The 27,421-nt window shown below is 38.7% G+C and overlaps 1 protein-coding gene across 10 annotated transcripts in view; it reads right to left on the bottom strand.

Moving 5' to 3' along the window:
• LOC117413053 (adhesion G protein-coupled receptor B2-like) overlaps nt 1-26,824 on the bottom strand; it is a 131,608-nt gene extending 104,784 nt beyond the window's left edge. For 3 of the 10 annotated variants that reach the window (XM_058997329.1, XM_058997336.1, XM_058997335.1), the window contains exon 1: nt 26,138-26,821. The gene's annotated coding sequence lies outside the window, so the exon portion shown is untranslated. Of the gene's footprint in view, nt 1-26,137 lie in introns of all 10 variants that reach the window. The other 7 variants (XM_058997332.1, XM_058997334.1, XM_058997338.1 and 4 more) reach the window with 4 other exon arrangements.
• Between the last annotated feature and the right edge of the window lie 597 nt (nt 26,825-27,421).

Below are 27,421 nucleotides of genomic sequence, written 5' to 3'. Positions count from 1 at the left end.
ACATACCGTGACTGTGCTGTATTCTGAATAATACAACAGCTGTACTGTTTGCCTTATATTCTTAAAATTGTGGAACTGAAAAAATGATTGAAGAATCGCTAAATTTACGTTTTACAGTGTTACACCTGCATTCTGGATCAGCCTTAAGCCACCTGCTGGGCAATAAACTCATTACGCCAGCATTCTGTATTAGCCCTAGTCAGATGCTAAACATTGTAACATTACTCTTGTTCTGCATATCCCGCCTCCTGGGCAATGCACACGTCACAGCTACAGTCCAACCAAGACCCAGGAGTTCAAACATTCCTTTTTCAAAGAAGCAGCAGGACTGCAAACAATTAATCTGAGATATCCACAGTTCAATAGACACTGCCCTACTTGTCATTACAGGTCACTGGAATCTATAAATGCCAACCTCCTCCTAGAAATAACTGTCCATTAACAGGTCAATATTTGTATGACTTAATTATGAAAAAAAAAAACATACGAAATTGGAAAACACCATTGTGTAAATGTCACTGTCCCTGATATACACTCTGTAATTTATTTCAAAGATGCATCTCTCTAGAGCAAGCCAGTTTCAGTCCTGAGAGGCAAGACCGCACATCTGATGGACTTTGACAGAAGGGAGATAGTAGGCTTGGTTGACAGGTGCTTCCGTACCAAGGACAAGAACAGAATAAAAAATGATGAGCTGTTCTGGAGAACAGACTTTATTCTTGATTAAATCACTGAGGAATGGTTACACAAACCCTCCATATTACAGATTTAACGCATCGAGTCAGGGCTGTGCGAGGTGACTTTTTTCAATTCTTCAATTGTACATCAAATGAAAAAAAAACAAAAAACTTTGTGATAGACAGATTTCCCTGGTTCTCTGTTCGTCTAGTCCCAGGACTAATGCATTGTGACATCTCCGAGAGGTTCTAGGAGTGCAATAATTTTAATAAATAATAAATACAGATTATGAAAACCACGCCGCCCTTGGGATGCTTTAATTGGAGAGTGCCATCAGTCTGATCTCAACCCTCATTCAACGGAAACGTCAAGCGAGATGAACTTGCAATGTCAGCTCAAAGCCCCAGATCTCAACGTCACGGGTTTCCTGAAATCAGGACAGCAGAAGAGATGAGAGAAACAGTTAATTAAACTTTAATTTTTTTTTAAATTCTCTGTTTGAGAGCATGCTGTGATCACACTCCCCCGCTGCCTTTATCAAGGACAAGCAGACTTCCTATTCTGCATGCTTAGTATAATGGTACTGAGAAAATAAATCAATGCAAGTTAGTTCATTTGTATACACGTTTACAAGTGAAACAGATGAATAAAACAGAAAGAGCTTGAAAAATGAAATTCCCACACCTCACAAGAGATCTTAAAAGAACACACCTTTAAACCCCTTTGAAAACAATGCAGGCTGTGAAATGACTTCAGTGTTTGTAACAGCGATTACAGCTGCAAACCAAAAAACAATGAAAAGGAAGCTGGAGAATCTAATTAGGTTATCATGTACTAGGATGCAATGGACAAAATCGGCTCATTTTGTAACATTAACGTGGAGTTTATTATAGAAAATGTGGCCCTATGGTATGATATTCTATAGTGGGTGTCAAAAGCACTACTTATACTTTAACACCCGAGTAGAAATCATCAAGTATTTTATTTAAGGGCTTTTTATCACAGGTATGCGTTTAATTTTCAAGCTGTAATTTGATTTGTTTTATTTTTATTATTGCATTTTTAAAAATAAATGGTTACATAATACTCTGGAGTAAAAAGCCTTGCAAATCGCACCCATTTGTATTCCGATGGCTGTTCTTTAGGGCTCGTAGTGCAATCTATTTGAAATCGACGATTACAGAGGTTGAAGGTGTTAACAGCGTTTTCCCTTCACAACGGATGGCGCGGGTGGAATATTTATAGCCAGCGTGTGCAAATTTAGAACTTGGTAGCTAAAGTTTTAGTGACTGCGACACTTCGATCCATGATTAATGCTGAAAAGATGTGTTCTTTCAAAGCCGCATTATTTTGCATGACTCACCCTGGCTGTCCTCCTTTATATATCAAACATCTAATCCCATTCCCATTCCCACTCCCATAAGGGAGCCCATTCCATTGTAATAGCAGAGATCAACAGCAATATTACAGTAAATATCAGCAGACAAAAGACATTCAGCCCCCAAAGACCTTTCCTTTTCTTATTTGAAGAAGAATTGCCTCTTTTTTTCCTGACAGTATTTGAGATATATATTTGTGGCATAATTTGAAGCCCATTTGTAAAACATTACTCCCTGATCCCCTATACATTTCAGCACCATGCCATTCAGCACAAGCGAGAGATCAAACTAATACCACTCAGTCACAGCCACCGAGCTTCCTAATCACAGAACACAAAGACTGCTTCAAGGAGACTGGTTTCCATGTTTACGCAATTCCTTCTTAGTACTGAGCTTGCTTGTGTTTTCCAGGTATCTTTTGACTAATGTCATTAGGGACCTTCTTGCAAACAAGAGCTATGCATTTCAACAAGATTTTCAAATAAATGTTTAAAGTCATCTGCTCTGAATACTGCATGGCACACAGCAGTGTTTCAATATTTAAATCAAGAGAAACCAAAAAAAAAAGCTTTGTAGAATGCTTCCTGACGGCTTTTGTTGGCCCTCGGTGTGAAATCTTAAAAACGAAAACAAAAAAGAAAAGGAAATAATTTTCTTTTTTTTTTCTTTAAAGCACAGAGGGGTTTTCAAGTTTTCTTTAAAGCCATACTCTTTCAAATACAGGCAGGTGCCTTCTAGGATGGACTTGTGAACTGAAGCCCTTTTGAACAATCCTGATGGACAGGGCATAAAGATTCCTAAGAATAATTTGCACACCCTGGGTTTAAAAGGCACATTTTCTACTCTGGCTTTGATAAACATCTTTGCAGGACTTTAAAAAATCAGCAGAGGTTAGATGGCACAGCTCTGGCCTCCCTTTATTGTTTAAATCTGCACAATCTGGCAGACTGCTGCAGAGGGGCCCTGGAGTCTATGGCAGGGAGGTCCAGGACTAAATTAAATAAAGGGAAGCTCAAGTTCTCCAAAGAGCCTGCTGGCTCTGTGCCTAAATGTAGCTTGGGCCACTGTCCCTCACCTTATATGCAGTGCTAAATTAACAAGCACCACAATTGACGGAAAGCCACTACAGATACAGTTCTCAGTGCTGTCACTGTGCACAGAACCAATGAGGGTCCTCCAGGAGAAGGAACAGTGTGCACTTCTGCCTCTGCAGGAACCAGGCTGCAAGGCCATTGATCATGTGCAGGATCATCTTGTCAACTATGCAAAGGCAATCACCCAAAACTGAACTGAACTTTCTTCCTGACAAACTGACGGGACCGCTTGAGTATTATCACACTACCCCTAGGATGATCTTAGAAGAGGGTTTTGCAGGACGAGGAAGACTTAGAAGAGTGTTTTGTAGGAAGATCTTAAAGCATCAAAATTCAAAAAAGGGATTGACAAGAGACATGGAGGGGATTGCCTTAAAAGCAAGCTGGTCTTTATATGGAGTAGAATCTCTTACCCATGTGTTTGATCAGTCAGTCGAGAGATTTTTCAAAGATCAACGCACATCTGTAAAGCCAGGATACGATTTGCTTTGCTCAATCTAACTAACTATCTTCAGATCAAACAATTCATCCCAATACACCGCAGACAGGATTGATTCTGGTAAGGAGACTATTATTTTTTTGGTTTCTTCTTCTTCTTAGATTCTCAAGGTCTATTCCTCGCCACACTCAAAGTGAGAAACCTTGCTTTCACTTTTTGATTTCCGAAGCTTGAAGTAAGGATCTGCAAGCTCACTGCAGCGGTAAAGGGGTGAATAACAGCATCCCATCCTCTTTGGAGTTTAAGCCAAGGAAGCAGCTCCCCTTTCTGCAGTTTTGCATTTTCCTATCTGCTCTTCTGTATCGTTTCGTGTGGATCTACCTTGCCAACAGTATGACTGCAAGCTTTAAAAAAAAAAAGATTTTTATAATTTTCCTAGTTTTTGTTCACCTAGCGTTTCAGTTTGAGGTCACTGTCAACGCAGATCAGGATCAGACAGTTTGTACAGGTTGGTATCCACCCTCTACAAAACAATGATTGCATTTACAGAGGTTGGTAAATGCGGGTAAATCTATTGCGTGTTTGCCCACCACAGGTAGCCACTAAGGACTGATGTGATGCAGGGTTTATGATTTTATGATTTATTTATACAAAAGGTTCAATAACCACCACGATCCATACTGAATGTATAATAAACAAACTGCAGGTACACTGTGAAGCTGGGATGATATTGAATACAATGGGGACCAGGTTGGGTTTTTGAAGAAATTGAAAGAGAAGCCTATAGTCCTCATTCATTATGCATTGTAACACTTCTGTAGATAAAAGACTGACAGTTAAGCTTGAGAGATATCTCACGGCAATGCAAAGGTACCTCTCCTTGAAATGACCGTGCACAAAGAAAGCGAAGAAGGGAGAGAAGAATCTTTAAAAATGCATGTCTTCATCGGATAAAGAATGGAATCTTTTTTTATATAAATTGTACTTTAATATACGCTTAACTAGAAGACAAAATGATCCAGCATTTATTTTTATTATAATTTTTTTTTATTTTCTTTTACATTTTATTACTTTTTTGTGTGTCCTAGTTAGCTCTCTTGGGCTTCCTTTTAAATGGAAATCAGTACTTCTCTCTCTTTTGTTTTCAACGGATCATCAAGCAGAAGCACTTGCATTACAATAGTCGATTCTCAATGAAACAAAGGCGTGCGTTAGCCTCTCAGCATCAGATACAGAAATAATAGATCTAGGTTTAGCTATATTTCTCAAATGATGAAAAGATGCTTTAGTAATTTTCCTAATATGGGACTCAAATGATAGAACAGGATAAAAAATGACCCCCAAATTTCTTGCTTCAAGTTTTAGTTCTGAGGAAAGGCTGCTAAGATCTATTTTGATAGAAATCAACATTTTTTAATTGGTGCTGTGAACCCACAAGCATGACCTCCGTTTTATCAGAATTCAACATCAGAAAATTCTGTGGCATCCAACACTTCATGTCCACAAAGCAAGCAACTAATCTGACTTCATCTAAGCAAGTTTTTTTTGGCACATGTTTCTTCTCAATATGAAATGTCACCTCACTGCTGCAAACCACTCAGGAAGACTGAAGATCATCAGACAACCTGCTTTCAATCCAATCATTTCTTTACTTGTTATCAAACCAAAGAAACAAATGTTCTCAAGCTACAGAGCCTAGGAAAACGACTGGGCCTTGTGAACTATCTCCAGTCCATTAACAGAGTGAGAGTGTGAACGCCAATTATTATTATTATTATTATTATTATTATTATTATTATTATTATTAGTCTATTTAGCAGACGCCTTAATCCAAGGCGACTTACAGAGACAGCACTTTTTTTTGGGCCACCATACAAGAGCTTGGATCCAAACCCAGTTTGAAAGTTCCTGAGCCAATTCTCATCTAACCCTGAATATCATCCATCACACTGGGCATTGAGAGCACATTGGTCCATCTCTGCTCAAAAAATGTGAACAGTGTTTTTTTTTAAATTTATTTATGTATGTAGTTATTTATTTATTTTACTGGCTGGCTTTGGAAAACTATTTCAAATGTAGATACATCAACATTTAGAACAATAACAACAACAAAGTAAACAGAATGATCTGTTAAACTGTAATGAAAAAACAGCAGCTGAAGCCGACTTGAAAGATGCAGCAAGCTGTCCTCGCTAGGAGAGCAGCAATAAGATCAATATCCATCAGACAGGCCGGCTCTCCTGGAAAGTGTTTGATAAGTTGATGGAGGAACGCAGACTTGGTTGCACATGTAGGTCACAGTGACAAGAGCCTTCTCTGTACAGCAGCAATACTAAGTAACCAAGGACTTCAAATGCACTTTGAGACTGGTTGCTATGGGGTTGGGGAGATTGCCTGAGGGGAGAACTTGCTTGCATTTCAAAGGCCGTTTTCGTAACTTTCATTGGCTTTAGTATGGATTTCACACACATACAATTTGATAAAGCAGTTTTTTTATGCCTCCAAAGCCTGTAATTTGAAACAGAGGTGAGTTTTGAAGCATTCCGTGCCCATGCACTTATACATTATTTGCATGGTAGATTTTACCATGCTTACACACTATACAATACTTTACCACAGTTTCCAATGATTCACCATTTATTATGTTTTACCGCAATACCGACACGGCTGTGCTCGAGGGAAGGCTGTTTCTAACTAGTGGTCACACCCACTGTACTGGGCAGGGAAGGCTTTTTCTTCAGTACAGAGCAGAGAAAGACTCGGAAGCACACTCTGCAGTCTTTACAAAGTCTGACTAGCATGTTCTCCTGTTTAATTTTGTTCTCATCGCATTGAGACACTGAGAAATGCTAGCCAAGCATTTCCTAAATGTGGGGCAGCAAGAAAAGCAAGTAAGAGAGTCTTTAACTTAACAGGTTCCACCTTAAGGACCAATGCAAAACCTCATTCACTCAAAATAACACAAGATTCAGCACGGTTGCACCACAACACATTCAATTCACTTCCAATCTTTACCGAAGGCATTTAGTTGAACCAGTGATATATGGTGTGCCAGGCTCCCCAAGCAGAACTGTGCCTCTAGCATTCTTGCAAGGGCTTCAGTATAGTTCTCAATTACTGTGAGAGCATGTGATTAATTGTTGCATCCAACTACTCCACGTATCCTAACCCACAGCTCAGTGATCTTTATATCCTATCACCGCTGGGTGGCTGAAATAACATGCCTTAACCCTGAGTAACTGAGTTATAACTTAGTGTCTGTTCCTATTGCTGGTTGTTTGTTGTGCAAAACAACATGTTTTATCAATTACTTTGGTGAAGTGGATTAACAGGCCTACCAAGCGATGTACATTAAACAGAAATGATGTTCTAGTCTCAAAACGTTTGTGAATGCCGGTTCAAATGCAGTATTTCAGACAAGTACTGTCTGGAGGCTACTAAACTGCATTATTTGACCAATGTCAAATACCTAGCATGGAAAGGCTTGTGTATTATCTAGCTCCATGAACAGCCGCCTTATGTTCCTCGCTATTTAGCTATTTTTAATTCTATAATTTATGTTTCTCCCCTCTGTTTGTCATCACATTAAATCTGCACTGCATCTGAGAAGCAGTGGACGGTAAACACTGAACAGTATTCTGCTATAACAAGCAATGGAAAAAAAGATGCCACTCCATATTGTACCAAAATCCAATTATTAGAATTGTTCACGTCTGAGTCGAGTGTGTTCATGTGTTGATGTAATTTTACACGGCTATTTATAACTGCAATCTTTTAAAATGCCAATCTTATACTGTTGTATTGCTTGGATATTTTATAGCCTGCCATATGGGAAGCTTGACCTATAAGTCAATACGTGCATGCATGCATGCATGAACACAAGCTATTTATAACTTGAAACTATTTATGGTTTACATACTAATTGAAGTACATATTCTTTTTTCTGGAGGGAACTAAATCTTTCACTTTTTATGCATTTGCTTCTGGTCTGCGCTATTCTGTTACCATCTGCTTATGCTTCTGCTAGACTTTCTTCGGGGTAATGCGATCAGCGGTATTATAATGGTATTTCAAATCAATTTTTATTTCTTTTTAGGCTTTACAGCCGACTGAGTGTTGTTCAAGGAAGCCTGTCTATGTGGTGGACAATGAGCTGATATTTTACACACACACACACACACACACACACACGCACACACATGCACAGCACACAGCCTCTTATTGCCAGATAACAGTGAAGAAGTTTATGAAAGCCCTGTGCAGGAGTTCCATAAAATCCTGCTGATGTTAGGATGCACAACTGGAATCTTCGAATCCTTTTCGCCGAATCCCCTTCTATCTGAGCAGACCCCAAGCAGAGCGCCTCAGCAATTCAATTTGCCTCCTGCAGCTTTAACGTTTAAAAAAGGCTTTACGTTGCTTTGGGTTTTAAGATTTACTCAAATGCAAGGTAACCTCATAGGAGGACAGCAGATAGTGAATCTTTCAGCCAGTATAGACTCTTTGCCCATGCATGCCTATCTTTTTTGATGTAATTTAGAGTTCACTGCAAAGGCCTTGCATTGGCATCCCATGTGAAGTCATCATGCAGGAAAGGAAACAGTGTCCGGCATAATGATCTCATATGAAGGAACCAATTTATTTATTTTCTTACAATGTAAATAGTAATAACAAATAAAAGTCGTAAAACACAACACTGTTTTCCCTGTGGTTCATGGAAATGAATGCATGAAAGGGTTAGGCTTGTCTTTCTGGGGAATCGACATGGAACATGCTGAACATGCCCAGTGCACACTGTATTATTTAATACTGTCTATGCTGCATGTACATTAATACCGAACATTCATTACGCAATGGCCAGTTGCACACAGCGGGTTTTCAGCGACACAAAAAACAGAAGCTGGTTTCGTCTCTCAGGGCCCGAATCTCACTTCTTCCACATGCGACAGCCGTCTCGTCCACAAGAAAAGCAAGTCAGAAGAGAATGCCATTCTCAAGTTTCTCCTAAGATACGCGCTAGCAGCAAATCATCAGTTAAAAAATAAATCCTTTGACAAGAAGTGTCTTTTTAGACCACCATTCAGTGCTTATCCACATCAGATCATGTCTATAGACCACTTATGTGGTTCTAGTTCTACTGAGGAAACAAAGCACATCTTTGAGCTGAGATTTGAAGATTTCAATGGATGTACACAAAAGTGTCTTCGTCCACAGTACTTCAATTTCCAGCTCAAGGTATACCTTAGGTTTTGTGCTTTACCTAGAAGGGTGCGTTCTGAACGGTTTCTGTAAAGGGCATAGAGTCAACTACATGTCTGATCTAAGCTACTTGAATAACTTACCAGTGTGTATTGGTTCATACCATTGTGATCGCGTTGTCAGCTTATGAAAACTGTACTACTTTGGTACCTTTTGACCAAGCCATTGTGCTATATTTGCCCTTAGTACAGAATCGTATGGCATTGCCACTGAAGATTATTTGGTAATTGGGGAATGGCCACACCTGTGATTGCTGGCAGGGATAGATTTAACCCCATCCCTGCCAACCTTACATTCCCACACACACCATTTACAGCAGACTTTTGCCCTGCCACAATAATAATGACCAAAAAAGGCCACACAGACTCTCTATCCTTTGTTAAAAAATACCAGCATCAGACAAACCAAAAAATGAGCCAATCTGCAGAATTCTGTACTGCTTGATTAATTAAATCACCTCTCAAAAGCCTTTTGCCGGCAACAACAACTGAGAAGTGAGAGTTAAATGCATGATCCCACAGACACGCACTACTGTGTCCTTAATAAATGTATTCAATCAGCAATTTAAACCCAGATGCAAAGTAGTTTTATGCACTTAACCACCTAACTGAACTGTAAGTTTAAAATGAGATTTTTGCCATTTGGGTCACGAGATTTTAAAAGCACTTAAAAGTTTCATGCTAAGCCATGCCCACATGGTTTCCACTGTACTCTACTATACAAAAACAGTGTTATAGTTTTACATTACATTAATAGCATTGCAATCGCACAACATTGTTATACAGCTGCCGCAAAGCAATGCTTACAACTTGAAAATGACCAACTCTATTGGCAATAATATTTTTACTAACTGCAGACAGAAAGGGAATTGCTCCCACTTTTCTGTATTGGGGCAACCTGTGTTGAAATCTTTGGAAATCTATAAAGAGTATCTCGTGTTCTATAGTAGTGTTCTATAGTGTGAAGGTCCTCAGGTGTTAGTGAGGGGACAATCATATTTGAACACCCCTGGTGTAAGACTTGAATTGTACTTGCTGTGGATTTTACAGTCAGCATAGCAGATTCAATGTTTTTTTTTTTTTTCACCATCACACATTAAGCATTAACAAGGAAGATGCTTGTGACAAGCAGAAACAATCCAATACTCAAATGTGTTGCCTAGATGTCCAAATCATGTAGCCGAATAAAAAGAGGTTGAATCAGCCCAAGGGTATACCAGGAGCACTGTCTGCGTGTGTGTATCATAAAATTACTATTGCTATTTTTTTTTATAAATGTTTTCAATTTCTTGTTTCAAGAAGTTTTTTTTTTTCTTCTTCCCTATTTTAAAATTAGATCTGTACTGACAAACCGCACGCTTCTTTACTGGGAATAATTTCTACACTGAAACATATTCTGCTTTAATGAGTTTTATTACAGATTTATTGCAGATTGATATCGCTGGTAGAAAATGAATACATTATTCAGCGGATCTGTGTGTGTGACAACAGACAGGGTGCAGAGCTGACGGCGCTTCAAGGCATATGAAGCTGTCGACGCCTGTTAATGTTACATTCTCTTGCATATAGGAGTTTTAAATTATCATAATGCTTTATTAAATAATGAAACTGTGCTATGAATGCTTTCCACTTATCACTGTGCTGTTACTTCAGAACAAACCCAGTGCACGCAGACAGAAAGCACACATAATCACATAATAATACACCTTGTATTTGTATAAAAATGAGAATTTATCGGATTGAAGCCAAATGCAAAAAAAGAAAGGTTGGGTTGGAGGTTAAGGAGTGTATGATACAAGTATGGTGAAGATTGTTGCAAAATCAAGACAGTTTTCGTGTTCGCCGTGTAGAGAGTGAAAGACAGACAGACAGACAGAGAGGCATGGATGGACAGAAATGATAATGCCTCAGAATGGTCCCTGCTTATTTGGAATGAGGACCCTAACCACCATATAAAATAAATACATTGGCAAATACTCAAAATGACAAAAAGCACACCAAAAAAAAAAAAAAAAGTCCACGATGGTGCACTGACACTAGACAAACTTCAATAGAATTTGTTGTTGTATTTTCGTTGGCTGTACGAGGGTGTTATTGGATTATTTTTCAAGTGATGTCCTGATGTACCAGTGTCTGCGAATGCAATATCTTCCCTGGGGGCTGGCTCAAATCCCATCTGCCCTTGGAGTGCAGTTACACCTGCCAGTCCTTCAGGAATTAAAAATATCCTGAGAACTCAATAGTAAGTCCCTCTCAGCCAATCCCAACGTCCAATTCATCAACAACCTCTGGCAATCTTCATGCAGAAACAACATTCCAGGACTTTTCAAAGAAGGATTGGCTGTGCAATCAAGCCAAAGTGAAGAAACACAAACATTCCTTGCCAAACTGAAGGACTATACAAAAGTGAGTTTAGGTTGGTCATAATCACAATGATGGAAGCGATGCTTTATTTTTCCTATGGACTCTTTCCACATAACCACAACCTTGGGAGGGGGGTCAGTGGGTGGCATTACACCCCCCAGGTGTAACTTGTGTCTGAAGTTTATTGTTGATCGTTAGCGCAAACACGGCACAACACGACCTGTAGCATACACTGATGATAAATAAGATTCTTTTTTTTTTAGCCGAGGGCAATTTAGCTAGCTTCCTGGGAATTACAGTGGTTAATCAATGGGCTTCTTTTTATCCATTTAATAAAATAGTCAATTTATTCTCTATTTGAGAGCACTCAGAAAAAAAACACTTAGCCAGGGTTCGTCTGCGTTTTACTTTGCAGTCCTGATCAGATTATTGTTCTTTTTTTTTTTTTTTTTTTTTTTTAAATAATAAAAAATAAGCTTTACCAAAGGCTAAAAGGTACTTGCTCACAGTAGTGGGATTCAGTATGAAGTGTCTGAGCTGAATATCATATTGTCTCAGTATCTATTTCGGTTAGCACTTTGTTAAATAAAGTCTAGTGTTGAAATAAGTATAATGACTTGTCCAGGATCTGTATTGCCTATCCCCCAATCTCCAATAACAGAAACTAAGTACTGTGATTATAGAGGAGATTAAAGGTGTTTCCTTGTGATCATAATACTGGCTCTTATACAAGTTTAAAAAGCATCTAGAAATGTAGCACAGCCTAGTGAAAGTACGGTGAACCACAGAACAATTACCGAAGTGACACATAACACTCCAAATGTCACCGACGGTATCTATTCATAGCCAGTGGGCAGCTGTGTCCAGTGCTTTGGGAGACCAGTTTGTTGAAACAATCTGAATGTGTGCAAGTTTGATCCCCCCACCATCATGAGAGGTTTTTTAGTCATTCACAAGTTATTTTCATAAAAAAACAAAAACTTCAGAAAATCCAAAAACCGCACATGCGCTGCAAATCAGGGCACCTAAATATACCACTCAAGTCATTCCATACTTCCGTGGAACAATCAGTGCTTGTCTGTTCTTTCAAAATCAACAGTGTGTGTTTGAAGAGCAGACGATTATCTATTCAGGGACACCAAGATATTTAGTAAGCAAGCAACACAAACCAGAAAAGACTTGTAATTGCTGCAGGCTTACAGAGAGAGAGAGAGAAAAAAAATCCTTAGTTTGGTCCAAAGGACGGCACCTTTTCACAGCACAACACACATCATGCAGAGACTTTTGGCAGATACAGTATGTTTTGGGTTGTCCAAGGGCTCGACTCAAACAGTCAACCTAGTGAATGACATGTTGTTCTCAGAGGGTCGTCCCGAATAAATATTTAAATTGAACGCATCAATAAAACAGAGACCATCTGGCTAAATGTGTGCTTCCTAATGATCCATCAACAACCCAATAAAGACAGATGCATTTAACCAGCACACTGTAAGTGTGTGAGCCAATGGACTTCACTCTCTAACAAGGCATGTCAATTTTATAGATACGCGCGTAAGGACACAGATATAACATTGCACATGCCAGAGTCAAGGAAAAATAGGTTACAATGCTGGATGCATTACTTTAAATATTGAAGGGTAGTTGCACAGACCTTGATTAGCAATGTATTCCAAGGAAAATGCTTTTGGTTTGGGGGGGTCTGTGAAGATTATAGTGGGGTCTGTGGACCCTGTACCCCACTCTCTATAGAAAGCTCTCAGAACTATCGCCTCTTTCTTCATTTCAGAAAGCATGGTGCCCAATAAAAGACCAAGGTCCTCTATCTACATAATAAACAGCAGCACGAGAATGAAGCAAGATAAGTTGCATTCATGTAAATGTTGACAATTGTGACTGTTCAGGGAAATTGGAAGCAGGCCATCCAATGCATAACAAATCATCACGGCTCTGAACCTCTTGCTACATTTCTATGACTTGTTAAACTGCCTGCCATTTCCAGCTTGAAAAGGAATAAAAAAAAAAAAAAAAAAAATCAAAATCGGAGTCTTCGCTTACTTGCACAATGCAGCTAAAAAAAAACCACAAAACAAAAACTGGACCTGACCCATGAAAGACATTACGGGCCTGATTTATCAAGCTTTAAAGCAAAACAGTTTTAAACCTTTTTAAAGCAAAATTTTACCTAGACAGTAAATACACTGCGGTCCTGTTCATTTATCACAAAGCTGGTCTGACACTCACAATGGTAATGTAAGGATTGCTACGTGCCTCAGAGAGTTATACTCAATCTGTTTTTTTCAATGGATCAAAATGAGTGCAGTAAATCATGCTAAATACATCACAACATTGATAATTAATTTCCTGCTGGATTTCCATATTGTGTAAATCTAGACAGTTCTACTTTTATAATAAATCATATCTGCTTTTTCTTGTACCAGTTGATCATGCTTTCACTGAAGCACAGCTTTTGTTTTCTTTTATATAGAAATAGGATTGCTGTTTAAGCATTTATGATCTGTCAAAGGTCTGTTCTTTGGCTTTGAACTAGGAACAGGTTCCGTTCCATCTGATAGGAAAAATTAACAACGCTTAGCTTATTTGATGGGCAGTGAATACAGAAACCACTCTTATCTTGCAAATTCACCTTGTGCTGATTCTGCCATCTAGTGTGAGCCAGGGGCAGTGCATTTGGCAACAACAAAGTGAAACTGCTGTCAAAGGGTTAAATGCAGGTGAATCACACAGCTATGAAAAAGCTATTGGGAAATGACAACTCTGCTCTTCACTTTTCTTCGACACATTTGTGTTGAAGGTTCTACTGGTGCTTACACTTACAGGCAGTTAAATGGAGCTCTTATCTGGTCTGGAAACCCTGCTAATGCATGTCTGAATGTCCTTGCACAGACAGACAGTCATCATGTCAGCTAAAGTACTTTTTATTACAAGCTATATTTCTTTGACCATGTCTTCAGCTGTGAGGTCAAGGATGCACGCTTTCTCCCTTCCCTTTTAATGCATCTGACGGTTTGCTGCAATGAATTCTCCTGAAACAGCGTCTGGAACAACAATCCCTGACATGATTCTCCGGATGTACTAAAAGCCACAAGCTCCCTCAGAATGTTTTTTTTATTATTATTAATATAAAATATTGCAACACGATAAACAAGCATCAATACTGTCCAGTGTATTCATTCATCCATTGTGTTACCGTTGTCTTTTAAGCATAAAAAATATTCTCAAAGTGCATACCCTTGTGCTACCATTTCTACTTGGTACAGAACTGTGGCATTGCCATTGAAGAATATTTTGTTAGAGGAGACCTGTGATAGTACTTGAATAAACATTAAGCTATTTTTCTGCATTTTACAGGCCAGCTAATGGAATAACATCCCATCAAAGACCCAATCCATTCCTCAACAAATAGCTGTAGGCACCATCAAAAAAGCTCTACCGTTGCATCTTGGCAGTATTGCCTGCAGTATGTACAATTGATTTTTTTTTTCTCTGGTCTAATCTTCACATTTAAATCCGTTTATATCTGCTCAGCTTTGGTCTGTTTGAAATAACTAAGCGTTTGGCTTAAAACATCATATTGAAAATCAATGTAAAAAGCAGAACGCTTTAAAATGCCAAGCCAAAGTTTCAAAGTCACGCTGACATCTTCTTCAGTAACTGTTAAAACAGCTCCTTTACTTGGGACCACCTGAAAGGTTAAAAGGTAGACTATGGCACCCATAAAATAATAGAAATGATATTCTAGTGTGCCACTTACTGTATATCTGTAACAGTCCAGAAACTGGGCATGGACTCGTGACCCTGCACAAGCATGTGTTGTGTGCAGTGTAAATACATTTAGGTATTTGGTCCCTTCTTATCAAGGCAGTCCTCAATAATCTAGCTGGCACAGCCCATCCTGAAGGGGTATTAGTGCCATTAGGAACCCATTTTTCCACTTGATTGCTTGTTGTGTTTAAAATAAGCCTCATTAGGGTTCCTGGATCCTAGGATTGGTATGCACCACGTGGGCAGGACATTCAAGTCTAAACTCAGAATTGGCTGAGATGATCAAAGTCTAGAACTAAAAGGGTTACATTTCTTTTGGGGCTGTACAAGCAACAGGATCTCAATGTATCACTGTTTTTGAAACAAAGCAAAACAATACCTCGAAGGTTGACCGTTTTAACAATATCAGACCCGTCGTGCGGTACATTTGAACTGCTGTTCCTGGATTTCCACAAGTTCTCTGATCTAGGGCTTAGTCAGAGCTGGCAATAGGACCATCATTCCCAGTTAAGAATAATCACGCCTCCAGTACATACCTGGTGTTTGAACCACGGTTAATTGGCAAGAGGGAAAGAGCTACTAGTCCCTCTGAGACTCAGTGTCCCAATCGCAGTCTGCAGCATCTCTGCAAGCAGTTTGAGACTTTCATCTTAACAAACAACTGAGAAAGACCCTGCTGTACAGAGCTTGCCGTATCATCCTTGGGTAGCACACATGCCTTTTTAATTGCTAGGGTATTAACATGAAGCATCTGCTGCCTACAGGCTGCTGACTGGCTTTAAGGAGAATTCTTACAATTCCAGATGCATATAGGAATGTGAACAGATCCTGTGTTGGATAGATATACAGTACAGCACTGATTGGGCTGCAGCAATGCAAGCTTCCTTTTCCCACAGTTGCCTTTACAATAGATTCGGTGGTAAATGTGAGCAGTAATTTTACAGTTTATTGAGCTTTTCCCATGCTTAATGTGTGTATTTATTTCAATGCATCATGGTTAAAGAGCAAGTAGCTTCAAATACATTTTTATTAAATTTTTTTGTATGTCCCTTAACCTTTTTATAAGTTATTTTTTATTTTATTTTCATTGAGACCGAGGCCTTGTTTACAAGGTGGTCCTTGAAAACAATACAAAGACAAATACAATATACAAACAACACTAAAAAAACACATGCAATTGAAACTTAATCAGCAACACACAGAGATCAAGAATAGAATACACAAGACATGTCTATTTGTTAATGTGGAGTGAAGGAGAAGCATTGGCAGGAGATTTGAATAAATTCCCCAATACGATCTTTAAAACCAAAGATGGCAAGATTATAAAATTCCATCTTCATACTATGACGGAAACAATTCCACGTCTTGGGGAGCTGATATGCGTGTTCAAACCCTTGGAATAGCCAAAAAAAATGTTGATGTCTATACCACCAAATAAAATGAACCTGACTTGAACCTGACCAGATATTTTACACATTGATTGAGTTATCCAGCTGCCTGCCAACATTTTGTTTCGCAAGCTGGTCTGTATTCCTGTTAAGAAGACGTATTTTGTTAATCCACTCAAATTAACTGTTAAAGAACAATGTTATCCACTATATAAATCACCAGTAATTAAAACTGTTCAAAGCAAAATTTTTACCAAGTATTATTTCATTACATAAGCCCAGCTAGCTAGCGCTGGGAAAATGAGAAAATGAGATAGTTAGCCAATTAATTCTTTTAACTCTTGTTAATTAGTGCCCAGTTAATATAAGACATGACCAATTAATTTCCCAAATCCCTGTGACCGCCCTCCCTTATCTAATAAGGAAGTCATGTATTGCAAAGTGAAAGCAAGGCACAGGCAAGAAAGACAGAGTGCGGGAACTAATCGTCCATACCCATGAAACACTCAGTCGTGGTCAAAGAAACTGTGAATTCAATGACAGACATTTCAACTAAAAGACATTCTCAATGTTGAAATGAGTTTCGGTTCACATTCTTATATCATTAGGCAATATAGGTATTCCTAAAATGACCAAATGAGAAGGATCTCTTAATTAAGAGGAATGTAGAGATGCTGATTTTACCTGTATCAGTCATTAACCTTGCACAGTTGTGAATAGCCTAATTGCAGCAGGTTATGTAGACAAGGAAGAAAGTAAAATGCTTACATTGTTTACAGGTAAGAAAAAGACAGACAGTGAGAGAAAAAAATAAGAAAAAGTCATGAGAAGAATATGAATGGTAATGTTAAAGGAATAGTAAAAGCCTAGGAAAAGCATAAAAAATTGCAAAACAACTGATGATAAATACAGTCTAACTAGACGCTACTGTACTGCACTGCAGAATTGGGTCACCGATCTCTTTGTTTGGGGTTAATCATGAACTTGTTAATACACAGGTCAGGGGACCACATTGTGGGGAACCAGAGAACTCCTAACCCTCTCCACAGGTGCAGGCATGGAGCTGGCATTCACAGCAGAATGAAAACGCAAGTTATAAATATATATATGGCACACAGCTCGGATGCTCCCAGCCCACAAGGAGATATATATTAAATTAATGCAATGCATATTCCGTGATTCTTTCCTTTTTTTATTCCTGTCTGCCCTAGGAAAAAAGCTGTTTGACAAGATGCATCGTAATTTAGCAGTGAGCAATATCCTGGGGACAAGCCCAACACTGATACTGTTAAAACCACCTTGATTAAATATTACAGCTGCCTGCCAGGGCAGAAATGCAAATAATCCAGTAATTAATTCAGCCTGTTGAACCTCCGTCTCGGATGCGTTAGTCTTCCTGGTCAGATAGTGAAGGAAACATTATGCATTGTATATATTTTACGTACTCTTCACTGACGTTTTTCAGATGTTTTTGTTTAATTTTGTTTTCTCAAACATTTTTTTCTACAATACAATGAACTCACTTTACATTGTGTCTCTAACTATGTTATTACACTGTAATAACACCATAATTACACATCTGCTTGTGTAATTACAATGCAACAACATGTTCCATTACAATATGTTGTCAGTCACTACCGTTGCTTGTAATTACACTACATTTACAAATGAGGATGTGTATTTACAATGTAATAACTATGTTACCATACATGCACTTACAGTTAGGGACACTGAATAGAAGCAGTTACCACTTTTTCCTTGTTGTAAATCTAACACTAAGACTGGCACAAAACTATACATTTAAACAACCTCTCAAATACCTTCTGGCCTTCCAGAGTTTAACAGAAAGATTGTGTTCTTATTGATATCCAACCTGGGACCCATGGAATCTCTTATAACATATTAACCACTTGACTCAGTGAACCACAGTACTTAAAAAAACATGCAAATCTAATTAAATAACAATGAGATTACATATATTAGATTGTTCTAGCGTATATATTTGAACAACACTTTGTACACCAGCACCCTCCCTTCCTGTTTAAGGATGCATTACGAGATCTTCTTGCTTTCAAACACAACAGTAACATCTGCCAGCCTCGCCACATACTGTAGAATTGCCCATGATGTCATTGTGTTTAATATCACTGTCAGTGGGGCCTTACACAGATAATCAGGACCCATGTAGCAGTCTAGTGGCGTGCCAGCGCAAACTTTACACTAGAGCTACAGCTTGGTAGAAGATCAGGACCATCCGCAGTGCTCTATTTTATGGCACAGTAATTGTTCGGTAATATAATGTGTCTTCTGTGGTATATAGATTAATTGTTCTTCTACAGTTGTGTGCAGACGGGGCTTCCATTAAAAGGAATACAAATCTCTGTGGATCCTTCTGTGTAAATGTTTTCATCAGCAGATTATTACTTTGTGCAAATGCTTAAAACCACAGCGACACACACAAACAAGCAAACAAACAAATCATTTAACTTACAAGGGAATTATCCCCGTGTCATCCCCCACCTGATTAAGTAACAGGGATTCAATCAGACTTTGCAGAGACAGCGTTGTGGCTGTGATTTCATTATGCAGTATTTAAGTCTAAGGAACAAGCATGACATGCTGCAACAGATCTTTATCAAACATCCCGATAGGGGAGCACGTAATTGGTTATCAGCAACATTTTAAATTATTTGCATAGAAAATGAAACCTGTTCTTTGCAATTAAATGTGTCTCTGTATAATTCCTTTGAGGATACGCTGTAGATGGTAAGTGGCACATCTGAAAAAAAATCCAGATTTAAGACAATTAAACTTATGTTCTGTACTGCCCACTATTTAAAAAGCAATTACTCGGTTATGTTATTTTTTTTTGATAAATCCTTTAGCTCCAGTTGCCTGCCATAGATACATGTGACTATGCCTCAGTGTCTTTATATAAGTAAGGACCAGTGCCATCTAGTGACTTTGAACCAAGTTTCCTTTTGCTTTGCTTGCAATACACAGCTGTGCCCTTGATGGTACTGGCACTTCAAGATACTTTGTCTGGTCTAGCCTGCATTACACATGTCTATGCCAGACAACTAGAACTAATGAACGGCCGCTGAACTCCGGCACACCCCCTTCACACAATATTGAAGTAATTGCAGTAACTGCCACTCGAACGGAACACAATAACAGGGTTAAGGGCAATGTCATTTTAACTTACTTAATCTTGAATTAAGATTTAAACAGGTTATCTCTAATGCCGCTCGGTATAGCCACACAAAAGGTCCCTGTTATAATTATTGACTGCACTGATGTTAGCCTGATGTAGACACGCATTAGCAAACACACCTCCCTGTTGAGTGACTTAATAAGTCTGCATGAGCGAGGCTGTAAACAAACACTTAAAATATAGAAAGACAGACGCGCCTCACTCTGCAGGAATTCTTAAAGGGCTCCACCTCAATCTCACTCTTTGTCTGTGTTGTAAATTGTTGTTGGGATGAAGCAGAACTTCATATACCAGTACAGTATTAGAAACATGGGATGATCTGGTATGGGTATAGTATTCCTTTCGGTTGGCCATGTGTTTTTCGTTCAAATATTTGATTTTAAATATTTGAGAGGAGTTGTGCAAAAGCCTTGCTTCTTATTAGGAATTAAATACAACTTTCTGAAATCTGAAATGTCTATGAGTTACCAAGTGTTTTCCCTTATCTTTTTTTAAAGAAATTGATCAGAAATTGTGGGTGGTTATGTTTTTCACGACACCCCAGAATGGAAATAGAACTGTAGAACATAAAACAGAAAAATTGTATTTGGTGTCTGCCCCTTTACAACATGTATACAGTACTTATAATCCCTGTATTTACTGTAGCTTAAATAACAGGATTTTAAAAGCCTTTTCCACTCTCTTTCTCTGGAGCAGAAAACAGAGGAACGTCAGAGGTGATAAACTTCATCAGCTCAGTCTAACGGCACTAATTAAAAACCTGTGGAATTAAAGAAGCTGGAAAAGAATACAAGCTCGAGGGAGTCTACCCTCTGTTCTGAAACCTTTCCCACTCTGACAAACCAAACAGTCATTCATAATATGATGCTGTTACTTGCTGCTGCTAGTTTGTTAATTTGCTAATTTAAAAAATGCATTGCTGTCATTCAGACTGTCCCACAGCAATGGGTTTAGGTGGGGGAGGAATAAAGCATTCTATTTAGGTTGCATTTTATAATCTCTTAACTCTCCTTGTATAGCTCCCATTCCAGCTGAAACAATTAATCCATGCATTGATTTATCAATCAGCAAGGCTTTTATTTTGCAAGCCTCAGTTAATCATGCTTATGATCTAACAATCGCCCTGGTGCCCTATTTGGACTCTGCGATAATACCAATCGCAGCACTGGGGTTGCTATGAACCAATGTGCTCAGTTCTGCATGGCTAGAATTGATTTGAAGTGATATTCTGGTATTACAATGCCACCCCAAAGAGATGTTTCAAAAGGGTGTTATCAATGAAGAGGTGGATAGAGTATAAGGAAGCAGTGAGCCATGGTCTCTAGTGCCAGGAGGTAAAAGATTAATCCATGTTCATTCCTTATTGCTGAATGGTAAAAATCCACAGCATGAGTGCCAGGCTGACCTAGCCTTCTCTCTGTGTAGTAAATCTACGAGTGCTGGGGCTATGAGAGGTCAATTATTTAAACTACATCTTGCAGCCTTGCAGTGCTGGCGTTGTAAGCCAATCAGGGAGTTGCATAAGCTTCTAGCTGCTAACAATTACAACACCACTAACACTGGCTTTGCATCGGTAATTAATATAAGACAATAAGGAAATTACCAAAGAGTGAAGACCCATCAATGGTTATGTTGATCCCAAAACTTTGTCATGTCAGTTCTTAGAGGATCCCAATGATTTAGTATCAACCGCATGCAAGTGTCTCCTGCACTTTCCCTAGTGTCCTCTGATCTTGGTTTTAGTTCTGCACTTAAAGAATTGACGTGTCAACTTTGCCAACTCTAAGATTTTAAAGTACTCAATCAAGCCTCCCCCCCTCCCTAATTCTTCTTTATTCTAGGATAATAGATGATGTTCCCTCTACCTTCATAGCTCACTCTTTTCATCACACAGACGGAATTTAACCTACATATTTGTGCAAATGTCACGAGATCCCGGGAATAGGCAAGTGGCTCTCCAGAGCACAAATGTGGCTTTACAGCTACTGCCACTTAGCCCACCAGCCCACTGCACCTGCTGGGCCATGAGATGTGGCCTAACACAGTGATGAGGGGAGTGCTTTTGGATACTGCTGGGAAAGTCGTTTTTTTTTTTTTTTTTTGATGAACAACTCGGCTCTCTAGCTGCTAGTTCGAATCAGAGGGTCTGTGGTTGCTAAACCTGTGAAAGAACAGCCTTAGAGAACCACAGAGTCAAAATGGGCTTGCGCTGGGATAGAACTATACTGCAGCTGAGCTCCTGTTAGCAGACTCCTATCTATCTCTGGTAAAAGTTCATTACTGCAATTTTTCAATTTGCCATGCTTTCCCCATGCATTGCACTGTTGTTCATTTGATTGAGTTCTTATTTTATATTGAAATACCTGTGATTTCCCAAGCATGTGTCGGGTTTAGTGTATTCTACTTAGCTGAGCTTAACTGATGCACCACAGTAAATTGCATAATCGAATTGTATTGGTCTATTGATCTGATGTAAATCATTTCAAATATTCTGCTTCTGCAGGTTCTTGCACCAAGAAGTCAAGGGAATCCACGAAAGATGCTGATGTGAAGCCAGAAATTCTGGTCTTTAAATATGCTTGCAGCTGTGCAAACATATATTACACACAGATCTGAGCAGTCCAAAAAAATCAGTACTACAAATTATTACTGAAGATCAGCATCAATCAAATTCAGAGCAATAGTACCTTCTCTCTACTCAGCTGATACGGTATTCTATCAGTTTAACTGATGCCTTTAAACAATGCAAAAGCATGGCTCTGTGGTACATATTCATCAGTTGATTTATCACATATGACCAAAGCTGGATGCACAGCATATGATATGGGCACTTGCTTTCAAAAATCACTGTTGTTCTCCATATTACAGCTGTTAAACCCACACTATAGCTTACTTAATTGTTATTATTATTATTATGTATTTCTTAGCTGACGCCCTTATCCAGGGCGACTTACAATTGTTACAAGATATCACATTATTTTTACATACAATTACCCATTTATACAGTTGGGTTTTTACTGGAGCAATCTAGGTAAAGTACCTTGCTCAAGGGTACAGCAGCAGTGTCCCCACCGGGATTTGAACCCACGACCCTCCGGTCAAGAGTCCAGAGCCCTAACCACTTCTCCTCACTGCTGCAATTGTTGACCTGCATTAAATAGCCTGACTGCTATGTTTAGGAGCAAGGGTCAGTCCCTTTGCCCTTAAGATACTGCAGGTGAACATAGTCAAGTAGCCCCACACACATGCACCAGCCACAGTACCTGGCAAACCCTATTCTACATAGCAACAAGTCAATAGAGTTTCAAATAACAGTTGCATTTCCTCCTGACACACCCAGCGGGCAAGACTTTTACAATCTGCCCTTCGATTCCATCTTCCAGTTTTCTTTCTTTGCCACGCGAGGTGGATTTTCGAATTGAAATAAATGAAAATGAATTAAGCAGCTCCTTCTGTCATTTTGCTAGACAGTCTTCTAATCTTCCCATCAATTTTAATCAAAACGCATATTATTCTCTAATCAGATGTGATTTTCAAATTCCCACTGTGGTGGCTTATTCGTCTCCACCAAATGACTTTCGCTGTTTAATTAGCCAACAAAGACAGACTCACTAATCTTATATGTGTATCTTTGCACGGCACTGCGGATATATATTGTATGTAACACCCCATATAAAAGTTTACCATTGTAAATCTGCAACTCAGAATGCAAGTTTAAGAGCTCCTGTGTGACCTTTAGTTCTCTCTTTGCCAGTTCCCGGTACTCTGTCTTTGTGAATATGCCTTTATGCCTCTATTGTACTTTTACAGTCTCCTCAGATCTGCTTCTGCAAAAATGCATTACCACCACAGGAGGTGAGGGGGTCAAATGTGAGGATTGGTGGTGGAGAGATCAAGACACAATCAATTGAAATAACCAGACACAATGGTTATTTTTCGTCACACAGTTCAGATATTTTTTAAAGCTACAATATTACTTACAAACAGAGCCTACAGCTGCCTGACTGAGTCCGCGCGACTCTGAGATGACAGCAAGCACTGAAACGAGCCCTGGAATGTGAATTACTGCATTTATTATCCCAGTTTTGGCTGAACTGCCTGGCTTGGTCTATGTCAAAGCACTTTTTTGTAAAGCTTTTTGGTGACATCAGTGCAAGTTGATACCATCTTGAGTTCCCAGATTCTTGCAATAAAATAATTGCATTTAAGCTTTTTTTTAAAACCAAACCTCTCAAAGTTGGAGCATTTATAACACCTAGCAACGTTAGATCCAATTGCAACCACAGCCAGGACCTATTAAGTAGTTGTAAGAGATGCAACAATTACTCAAATCACTGATCGTCATGGGTTTTATTTTGTGATTTCATTTTTTATAAACTTGATTGATTAATTGCCCCTGTGCCCTAATTTGGAGCATCATGTCTCAGGTATACAACTACCACGTGTATGTTTTTAGAAGGATCTGTATATTTCTTGAAGAATCTCTCTCTCTCTTTGCTTGTTGCTTTTTAACACCAATGTGTTCCCAATGCCATGCTTTCTGTCAAATGTGACCTGTCTGATACTCTACCACGAAATGATTCACTGATTGTACCTCAAACATTTCTAAAACGGAGCCAACTGTACCTTCAGTAACTTACCATCCCTTTTTAATAATAATTCTAAAGAAGTCAAGAGAGCTGAGGCCAGTTTCTCAAATCCCTTCAAGGTGGCATTCCCCTAAATGCAGTTTATTTTAACAGAAGAAAAAACACTGAAAAAAAAAGTATAATCCTTTAGTCTATCTTGAGCACATTTCCGCACACCTGTGCTGCTCTGTCTTGAAACATTCTTTTAGGTGACAGGTAGAAAGCAGACAGATATGATCATGCAGCCTGCTGGAAGTGCTTAAGCAGCTACTCTGTCCACACCAGTATCTTAAATAATCCAGAACAAGCATGCATTCAATCAATCTATTGAACAAGTCTCTGAGAACATAATACAGACTGGGAAATGTGCGGCTGTGCAATGCATTCCCTTTCAGTTAATGTACTGTTATCACATGGCTTTCACTGTGCTTCTTAAACAAGCCCATAGCAGGCGTGATAGGAAGCAGCACAATGCAAGAGCACTGACAACCAGTGACTCATGCATGAATTAAATACAGTCAAACCTGCAGGAATGGTCACTTGAGCTAACTGATTCACTGCTAGTAAACCCCGGAACAGAACATGAATGGAAGAGGGACTATGGGTAAGCTCACTCATTCCACACATACCTATCCCGAGGTCTATATGCAGTCATGCATACTCTAAGAATACAGACAGATAGCTTTAGATTTTTAAATAACCTTTATTAATCCATTTTTCCCAATAATAATAATAATATTCATGTACGCCAATACATTTCACATCCAAAAACTCAAATCACTGTCATCTCATTACTTCATATAGTGTATACTAATTTCTATCTATCTAATATGTGCATTGGCGTTTCCCTTCAGTAGGGTGAACCTTGTAAAACGGTACTGATGTGTGTGCACTGTAGTACACCGCCCAAGTAATCAAAGAAGAAAACTGTTCTTAGTCTCAGGTATTAAACTTCAAATATTTTTAACAAATCTATTGTCTCCAAATTACTATAGTGGGCGCCAGAGAACATTGTATTTTTTTATTTTTTTTTAGCAAGTGACACCTAAAACGCACTCTGCATTCTGCGATGTTTGACAGAGATGTATCGTATCTGCACTCGTTAACTATTTGACCGTGCACATTCTGCAGTGTGTGTGTGTATATATATATATATATATATATATATATATATATATATATATATATATATATATATATATATATCCATCCATCCATCCATCCATCCACTGGTACCGATACTTTACTGTACATCGTTTCTCTAGCATGCTGCAAAGTTAAATCCGTTACTCAATACATCAAGTAAGCTTCCCTCAAACCAATGTGACTCGCAAGAAGAGGAAATATCTGTACTGCAAATGCACGCCTACATGCTTCTACACTGCAATCTGGTGATTCATTATTATTATTATTATTATTATTATTATTATTATTATTATTATTATTATTATTATTATTATTATTATTATCATATGATGATGATACTGCGTAAGCATACAGCTTCATAGGAAAACGTAATTAACATGATGAAGCCCGTAGATTTAAGAACCGCATATTGACAAAAAAAATAATCATACACCGCATAGCTCGCCAAAACTTGGCACGAGTGAGTGCTGCTGTAACACCTTTAAACGACGAGTGAGTGCCTAAAGAGAACCGCGCAGCAATCTCATTGATGAATACACACGGTATTTACACGCATCGTTTCAACCAGCAAAGCAGGTTTTAATATTTTGCCTGTGTGTGCACTATCCCAATGAGAGACCAGCTCATTGAGATTGCGCGTGTACCCGAACTACAGATGACTGTCATTTCGACATGCTGTATCGGTATTTCATCATTATGCCACAAAAAGCGTAAAAGCAGACCCGTTCACATTAAAACCGTTGCCCCACAACCATATTCAACCTACCTGATCGCTGTTAGCAACAGTTATTAGATATTTTACTGTCTGATTCGTGGATCCAAATGAAGTTTTCCATCGCTCGGATGTTTCAGTATGAGTGGGGGGATGTTATTACAACAATCTTCCTTTTTGAGAGAAAAAAAAACACAAAAAAAACAGTAACTGCTCTTCTCCAAAAACAAACAAAAAGAAACAAAAAAACAAGAAAAAGCCAAACACAAAACAAACAAACAAAAAAATAAGCCAGTTTTAGGCACACACTGGTGAACTCGTAGTAGTGGTAGCCGTGGTCGTCATAGTTGGATGAGAAGCTATTAATCCTAGACACGTCTTCATAGCTCCTCCAACACCTGTCGAACTGTATTCCAAATCTGTTGGAAGCGCATCTTCAGTTTGAACCACGGGCAGACGTGATGGGGGTCGGGTCTTATTTTCATTCCTTGACTCTCTGAGTCTGCACCTAGCTTCTCCCGTCTTAAAGCTGACTGCACTCGCTGCATACAGTGGTTGGAAGTCTCTCTCACTCTCCAGCGTTTGCATTCAGATAGCCATAAACACAGACACAGCAGCGCAGCGCAGCACAGTACAGCACACGCCAACAGCAGCTGCCGACCTCTTCAGCCAGCGCAGAAAAGAGAGGCGCGCTCCCGTATCAGCACCCAGAACGAGCCTGCTTTACCTGACGTCAGCGCGCTGTGCTGCCACAAGAATCGCGCTCTCGGTTACGCGCCCCGCCTGTGCTAAATACAGAATGATAATGATTTATTGATGTATTCTATTATTATTATTATTATTATTATTATTATTATTATTATTATTATTATTATTATTTATTTATTAGCAGACGCCCTTATCCAGGGCGACTTACAATCGTAAGCAAATACATTTCATAGCATCTTCAAAATACTATTTCATACTAGTTGTTACTAAAAAAAAAAAAAAAAAAAAAAAATGTAGCGATTTATTATTATTATTGCATTCAGTATTGTAAAGTATTTCCTGAAAGGTTAAATAATTTAACAAAATAACCATTAGACCGATTTGCTTTGGTATACAATGTTAAAAGCATTGTGTAGTAAAACGCAGTAAAATAAATATTTAACGGTAAGCATTCTAAAAACCGTTGTAAAGAACAGTATAAGCAAGAGAAAATCATGGCAAACTGAAAAATCTCGAGGCAAACAGACTTTGGGAAACTTATATATATATATAAGGGTAGTTAAGAAAATAACCCCAAACGTGTTACTTTACAAAACCCTTAGACATCAAAAAAAATGTGCCAGAGCAGTC

The sequence above is a fragment of the Acipenser ruthenus genome, chromosome 23 (genome assembly GCF_902713425.1).
Source record: "Acipenser ruthenus chromosome 23, fAciRut3.2 maternal haplotype, whole genome shotgun sequence".
In the NCBI taxonomy this organism is placed as follows: Eukaryota; Metazoa; Chordata; class Actinopteri; order Acipenseriformes; family Acipenseridae; genus Acipenser; species Acipenser ruthenus.
This window is presented reverse-complemented; position numbering and strand designations above follow the sequence as displayed.